General features: G+C 42.3%; 1 pseudogene; it reads right to left on the minus strand.

The window, feature by feature from the left end:
- Positions 1–2,697: 2,697 nt before the first annotated feature.
- Positions 2,698–4,798, minus strand: LOC123158057 (disease resistance protein Pik-2-like; annotated as a pseudogene).
- Positions 4,799–7,613: the final 2,815 nt, after the last annotated feature.

A 7,613-nucleotide genomic window follows, 5' to 3' on the forward strand; every position in this document is an offset into this window, starting at 1 on the left:
ACTGGAGATGAGTCAACTTTAGTTAAAAGGTGTCCCAATGATTTGGAGTTTTTAGATCTTGATGCTAAATTTGGTAAAAGTGGGATTGGAGAGGTCAAAACTTTACATGGAAATGAACCCACTATTTTGGATTTTAAGGAATTTAATTATAATAATTGTTATTTAATAGATTGTATTTCCTTGTTGCAATCCGTGTTGAATTCTCCTCATGCTTATAGTCAAAATAAAGCTTTTACCAAACATATCGTTGATGTTTTGATGCAATCTTATGAAGAAAAACTTGAATTGGAAGTTTTTATACCTAGGAAACTCTATGATGAGTGGGAACCTACTATAAAAATTAGAATTAAAGATAATGAATGCTATGCTTTGTGTGATTTGGGTGCTAGTGTTTCCACGATTCCGAAAACTTTATGTGATGTGCTAGGTTTTCATGATTTTGATGATTGCTCTTTAAACTTGCACCTTGCGGATTCCACTATTAAGAAACCTATGGTAAGGATTAATGATGTTCTTATTGTTACAAATAAGAATTATGTGCCCGTAGATTTTATCGTTCTTGATATAGATTGCAATCTTTCATGTCCTATTATTCTTGGTAGACCTTTCCTTAGAACGATTGGTGCAATTATTGATATGAAAGAAGAGAATATTAGATTCCAATTTCCATTAAGGAAAGGCATGGAACACTTTCCTAGAAAAAAAGTAAAATTACCTTATGAATCTATTATGCGAGCCACTTATGAATTGAATACCAAAGATGGCAATACTTAGATCTATTCTCGCTTTTATGCCTAGCTAGGGGCGTTAAACGATAGCGCTTGTTGGGAGGCAACCCATTTTATTTTTGTTCCTTTCTTTTTTGCTTCTGTTTAGTAATAAATAAATTATCTATCTTCTGTTTAGATGTGGTTTTATGTTTTAATTAGTGTTTGTGCCAAGTAGAACCTATAGGATAACCTACGGTGATAGTTAATTTGATACTGCTGAAAAACAGAAACTTTGCGCGCACGATTTTTTTAGTAATTCACAGAAACGTACTTTTGCGTTGATTATTTTTGCTGTAGATCAATAGACAATTTGCCCAGGACTTCCTATTTTGGTAGGATTTTTCGATTTTCAGAAGTATTCAAGAGTTACAGATTGCTACAGACTGTTCTGTTTTTGACAGATTCTGTTTTCCGTGTGTTCTTTGCTTATTTTGATGCATCTATGGCTAGTATGTAGGGTATGAACCATAGAGAAGTTGGAATACAGTAGGTTTAACACCAATATAAATAAAGAATGAGTTCATTACAGTACCTTATGTGGTGGTTTTTCTTTCTTGCACTAACGGAGCTTATGAGATTTCCTGTTGAGTTTTGTGTTGTGAAGTTTTCAAGTTTTGGATAAAGATTTGATGGACTATGGAATAAGGATTGGCAAGAGCCTAAGCTTGGGGATGCCCATGGCACCCCAAGATATTCAAGGATAACCAAAAGCCTAAGCTTGGGGATATTCCGGAAGGCATCCCCTCTTTCGTCTTCGTCTATCAGTAACTTTACTTGGAGCTATATTTTTATTCGCCACATGATATGTGTTTTGCTTGGAGCGTCTTGTATGATATTAGTCTTTGATTTTTAGTTTACCACAATCATCCTTGCTGTACACACCTTTTGGGAGAAGCCCACTTGATTAGAACTAGCAAAAAGGCCCGTGCGTTGCAACGGGAGAAAAAAAAAGCTTCTCATGTCTCTAGCTCAATAAATTTATTTTAAAACAATAAATTATATTGAATGATACATAAACGCTTTGAATAAACATTAGTCCAAACCCTTGATTTTGTGATTAAACAGGGCATTAATTGCATGTAGATTTAATATGTACTACATAGTAGTCATTTTCTAATGATCATCATGATGCCTATGGAATTTGGTGTCCTTATGGGAAAGAAAAGTGATGGAAACCAGTGACAATATGTGTAGAAGTACTATGGAGACATCACCGACTTAAGTGTTGTTTGGTCGCACTCCAACTCCTTTCAAGCCGGTCGCGCATCATCCTAACTTCACAAAGCCAAGATCGAGAAAGCTGGCCTCCATCTCTGGTCCGGCCTCTTATCTCTAACTACAATGTTTTGCTTCATCCAATACCTTTTATGTCGGCAAAATTGATATCTTTAACTGTAAAAGTTTAATCACAAAGAAAGGCTTAAAACGTTAATATCTCTGTCTCGATTCCCACGAGCCTCTTATTTGTTTTTAGGATAATTCCTTTTCTTCCTTATTCCTCTCTCTTTATTCCTTATTTCTCTGCCCAGTATAGAAATTAGCAATTTGTTCTATACGAACTCCATGTTAAATCTTTTTTTGTGAATCCATGTTAAATATATAAATGGCTAAATTTTGAATATATATGATATTGGTCAGATATCCATATGACGTGGATACAAAAAAAATCATTTGTATACAAAACTATTCACATGAAATCCATGTAGAATCTATAAATAGCTGGATTTGGAAATACTGATTAATGGATACAGAATACAGACATTTACAAAACAAAGGTATTCTGTATTCACATGAACTCCATATAGGGTCAGTCTGCAAGTTTAGTTTGGACTGAAACTGAAGGCAACATAAAGTTTCTAAAGATAATGGCAGAAAACATCATACATTTAGTTTGTGGAATGATAATGCCGAGTTCTAGGGGCGTCATTTATTTTGCTGCAGTACCCACATAATGCTGTGAAAACTCGACGATCATATGCTTCAGGCCAGACAGATGACACGCCACTCGACTCCTCTGAAAGGCCTTCTTCAAACTTTAGCTCAAGCACTTCAACCTTCGATAAACCGCTGGTTACAAAGGTCACTGATGGCAAGCTGCACCTTATCAAATGCTTCTTAATACTACGAAATCCATCGCTCGAAAATGCGAATTGATTCTTATTCCCAGACGTCTGAGTAACATCACAAAATATTTCCAGTTCGCTCAAGCTTACCATTTCACTGAGCTCTTGAATGATGTTCGCCTCAGCGCTCTTCCCAATATTGCTGCACAAAAGTATCAACAATGAATTCATCTTGGTTATCCCACTCGGCAACTTGGCATTCCCGGCGAGTAAATGCATTGACTTTTCCAGCTTGACAATTCTAGGAGGTAGATCTTTCACCTTTGTGGATCTCACGTCCAGTGTCTCCAGGCATCTTAGCTGTCCAATCTGTTCTGGGAGCTCGCTAACATATGTTCCCTTGAGGTTCAAGTACCTCAAAAGCAGCAATTTGTAGAGACCATCAAGGCACAATGGACCTTGACAGCCTTCGAGGTTAAGAACCTGCAGTACACTGAGGTCATTTAGACAAGGTGTGCGACCAGTGTGAGAAAATACGACAAAAGAGCGAGCACGAGATACTTTTGTGCCGTCGATTTGTGCAGCAGCCTGATCCGGCTTACCACTATTCAGCAAAGATAGCCGTTGTACAGTGTCATTGACAGGTGGACATCTTGCTGTTGAGCGTGTACCAGAGCACCAAAGTTGTCTTCCATGGACTTGCAAATGATGAAATCGTAACAAGATACCTATTTGATGACAAGAGGGAAATGAGTCAGAGCGTATACATGTATCATTTATCTCAACCAAGAGGGAGCGGGACTGAGTTTTATCGAAGATATGTGTAGCAAGTGGCACACAATATGGCACAGAAAGACAGTGTACTGAAGACAATTTTTCAGTATAAATGATGGTCGAGGATATGTGTAGCAAGTGACACACAATATGGCACAGAAAGACATTATATTGAAGACAAATTTTCAGTATAAATGATGGTTGACAGAATAACAGGCTTGTTGAGCAAAATAAAATTTTCAGCAAAAATGGTGGAACTAACTGTTTTGGTTAAAACTCTTGTCAGTAACAATTGAAATGGATTGATGGAATTAGCAAATAGAGTACCTCTTATATTGCAGATGCTGCCTCAGCCTCCCAATTGATTGAGCCACATCGCCCGCATCACCTCCTCCTCTGCTGTACTCGTTGTCCACTTGGGATAGCATATTGCCGAGCACCTTGGCGACGTCCTAGCTCCGCCCAACTGAAACCGACGCGCGGCACTTGAACCCCGTGTTGAGCAACCTATACACCTCCCTAGCAAGCGTCGTCTTCCCGGAGCCGGCCATCCCGACGATGAACACGACCTTGAGACCGTCCGAGCCTGCTCTGGTCACCATCCCCGCCACCTCGTCCCGCGGCCCGTCCGAGCCCGCTCTGGTCACCATCCCTGCCACCTCGTCCCGCGGCCCGTCCATGCCACAGGCCGGCACTGTCAGCGTAGAGCGCGAAGAGCCGGGGGTCGACGGCGGGCGCGTGATGAGACAACATCTGCGGGTCGAGACTGTAGCGCTTCCGCAGCTTGCTCACCTCGACGACGCACGCTCGGAGCACCTTCAGCTCGATGGCGAAGATGTGGCGGTCGGGGATGGTGGTGAGCCGGCGGATCCAGCGGGAGAACCGGTGGGAGGTGCCGGCGTCGGCGTTGTTGGTGCCCGCGTCGGCGCGGTGGGCGAAGAGGTCGACCCATTCCTCGATGTCGTAGGCGAGGTCGCGGACCTGGGCGATCCAGCTGGTGGCCTGGACGTCGGGCTCCTCGAGGGCTTCGCACCGGAGGACGACGGCGTGCATGGTGCTCAGCTCGGCCTAGAAGAAGGTGACGTCCCCGCGGGCACCGGAGAACGGCTCGTACTCCTGCTGCAGCAGCTCGCCCAGCTTGCCTGGCAGCGCCTCCACCATGCCCGACAGCGCGCCCACCGCGTTCTCCATCTCGCCGCCCGGTTGAGAACAACCTTCTCTAGCTCTCTGGATCTGGATTTGTGGGTGTCGCCGGTGACCCCCACCTCACCGCCAACCTCCGTATCCGCCTCCCCAGCCCCTCCCGCGCACGAATCTAGCCCCTACAAGCTCTAATCGCCGTCGCCGCCGTTCTGCATCGAGCCGCCGCGACAGCGCCGCTCGAGCCGCCGTGTGCTCACGTTGACCTGGTCCTTGGACATATGGACATATGTATCACGGGTTGAATATATCAAACTATAGGGTCTTTTTTGCAAAATCGAAACGTTTTCTCTGGATGCCACTAAAACAAAGACTGCGGGTTGATTTCCTGTAAACTTAGGGGCCTTTTTGCAAAACAACCATGACGGACGACCAGAAGCAATAACTGGTTTATTAGTAGGTAGAGATTTATTAGAACACTCTATGTGCTTCACTTATATCTTTTGAGCTAGATAATTTTTGCTCTAGTACTTCACTTGTATCTTTTAGAGCACGGCGGTGGCTTAATTTTGAAGAAATTGTTGATCTATCATGCTTCACTTATATTATTTTGAGAGTCTTTTGGAACAACACGGTATTTGCTATGGTTATAAAATTGGTCCTAGAATGATGGGCATCCAAGTTGGGTATAATAAAAACTACCATAGGAAGTGAATTGGATGCTATGATCAATTTGATACTTGAGAATTATTTTGAGATATGGAGGTGGTGATATTAGAGTCATGATAGTTGGGTGATTATGAATTTAAAGAATGTTTGTGTTGAAGTTGGAAAGTCCCGTAGCATGCATGTATGGTAACCGTTGTGTAACAAATTTTAAATATCAGGTGTTCTTAGATTTTCATCCTTATGAGTGGCGGTCGGGGATGGTCTTTTCCTACCAATCTATCCCCCTAGGAGCATGCACGTAGTGCTTGGTTTTTGATGACTTGTAGATTTTTGCAATAAGTATATGAGTTCTTTATGACTAATGTTGAGTCCATGGATTATTGCTACGTCTTGAGCTTGCATTGGTTTTCCTCGAAGAGGAGAGGGTGATGCAGCAAAGTGTAGCGTAAGTATTTCCCTCAGTTTTGAGAACCAAGGTATCAATCTAGTAGGAGGCTCCTCAAAAGTCCCATGCACCTACACAAACAAACTAAGAACTCGCAACCAACGCAATAAAGGGGTTGTCAATCCCTTCACGACCACTTGAGAAAGTGAGATCTAATAAAGATAGTATGATAAGATAAATATATTTTTGGTATTTTGTAATATAGATGCAAAAAGTAAAGATGCAAATAAAGGTAGATTGAAAGCAAATATGATAAGAGATAGACCCGGGGGGCATAGGTTTCACTAGAGGTTTATCTCGAGATAGCATAAGTATTACGGTGGGTGAACAAATTACTGTCGAGCAATTGATAGAAAAGAGCATAGTTATGAGATTATCTAGGCATGATCATGTATATAGGCATCACGTCCATAACAAGTAGACCGACTCCTGCCTGCATCTACTACTATTACTCCACACATCGACAGACTCCTGCCTGCATCTAGAGTATTAAGTTCATGAGAACAGAGTAACGCATTAAGCAAGATGACATGATGTAGAGGGATAAACACATGCAATATGATATAAACCCCATCTTGTTATCCTTGATGGCAACAATACAATACGTGTCTTGCAACCCTTTCTGTCACTGGGTAAGAACACCGCAAGATTGAACCCAAAGCTAAGCACTTCTCCCATGGCAAGAAAGACCAATCTAGTAGGCCAAACCAAACTGATAATTCGAAGAGACTTGCAAAGATAACTCAATCATACATAAAAGAATTCAAAGAACATTCAAATATTATTCATAGATAAACTTGATCATAAACCCACAATTCATCGGATCTCGACAAACACAGCGCAATAAGAATTTACATCGAATAGATCTCCACAAGAGAGGGGGAGAACATTGTATTGAGATCCAAAAAGAGAGAAGAAGCCATCTAGCTAATAACTATGGACCCGTAGGTCTGTGGTAAACTACTCACAACTCATCGGAGGGGCAAGGATGTTCATGTAGAGGCCCTCCATGGTTGATTCCCCCTCTGGCAGAGTGCCGACGAAGGCTCCAAGATGGGATCTCGCGGATACAGAAGGTTTCGGCGGTGGAAATTGTGTTTCGTGGTGCTCCTAGATGTTTTCGGGGTACGTAGGTATATATAGGAGGAAGAAGTACGCCGGTGACCACCCGAGGGGCCCACGAGACAGGGAGGCGCACCCTATCGGGGGGCCTATCTCGTGGGGCCCTCGGAAGCTTCTTGACTTGCACTCCAAGCTCTCCGAATCACATTTGTTCCAAAAATCATGCTCCCGAAGGTTTCATTCCGTTTGGACTCCGTTTGATATTCCTTTTCTTCGAAATACTGAAATAGGCAAAAAACAACAATACGGGTTGGGCCTCCGGTTAGTAGGTTACTCCCAAAAATGATATAAATGTGTAAAATAAAGCCTATAAACATCCAAAAGGGGTAATATAATAGCATGGAACAATCAAAAATTATAGATACGTTGGAGACATATCAATTATACGCACTCTCACCCTTCCATCATTGCTATCCTCTTCGGTACCGTGCATTGCCCTTTCTCACCTTGAGAGTTGGTGCAAACTTCACCGGAGCATCCAACCCCGTGATACGATACACTCTATCACACATAAACCTCCTTATATCTTCCTCAAAACAGCCACCATACCTACCTATTATGGCATTTCCATAGCCATTCCAAGATATATTGCCATGCAACTTTCCACTGTTCCGTTCATCATCATGACAC

Source organism: Triticum aestivum, chromosome 7B (assembly GCF_018294505.1).
Source record: "Triticum aestivum cultivar Chinese Spring chromosome 7B, IWGSC CS RefSeq v2.1, whole genome shotgun sequence".
In the NCBI taxonomy this organism is placed as follows: Eukaryota; Viridiplantae; Streptophyta; class Magnoliopsida; order Poales; family Poaceae; genus Triticum; species Triticum aestivum.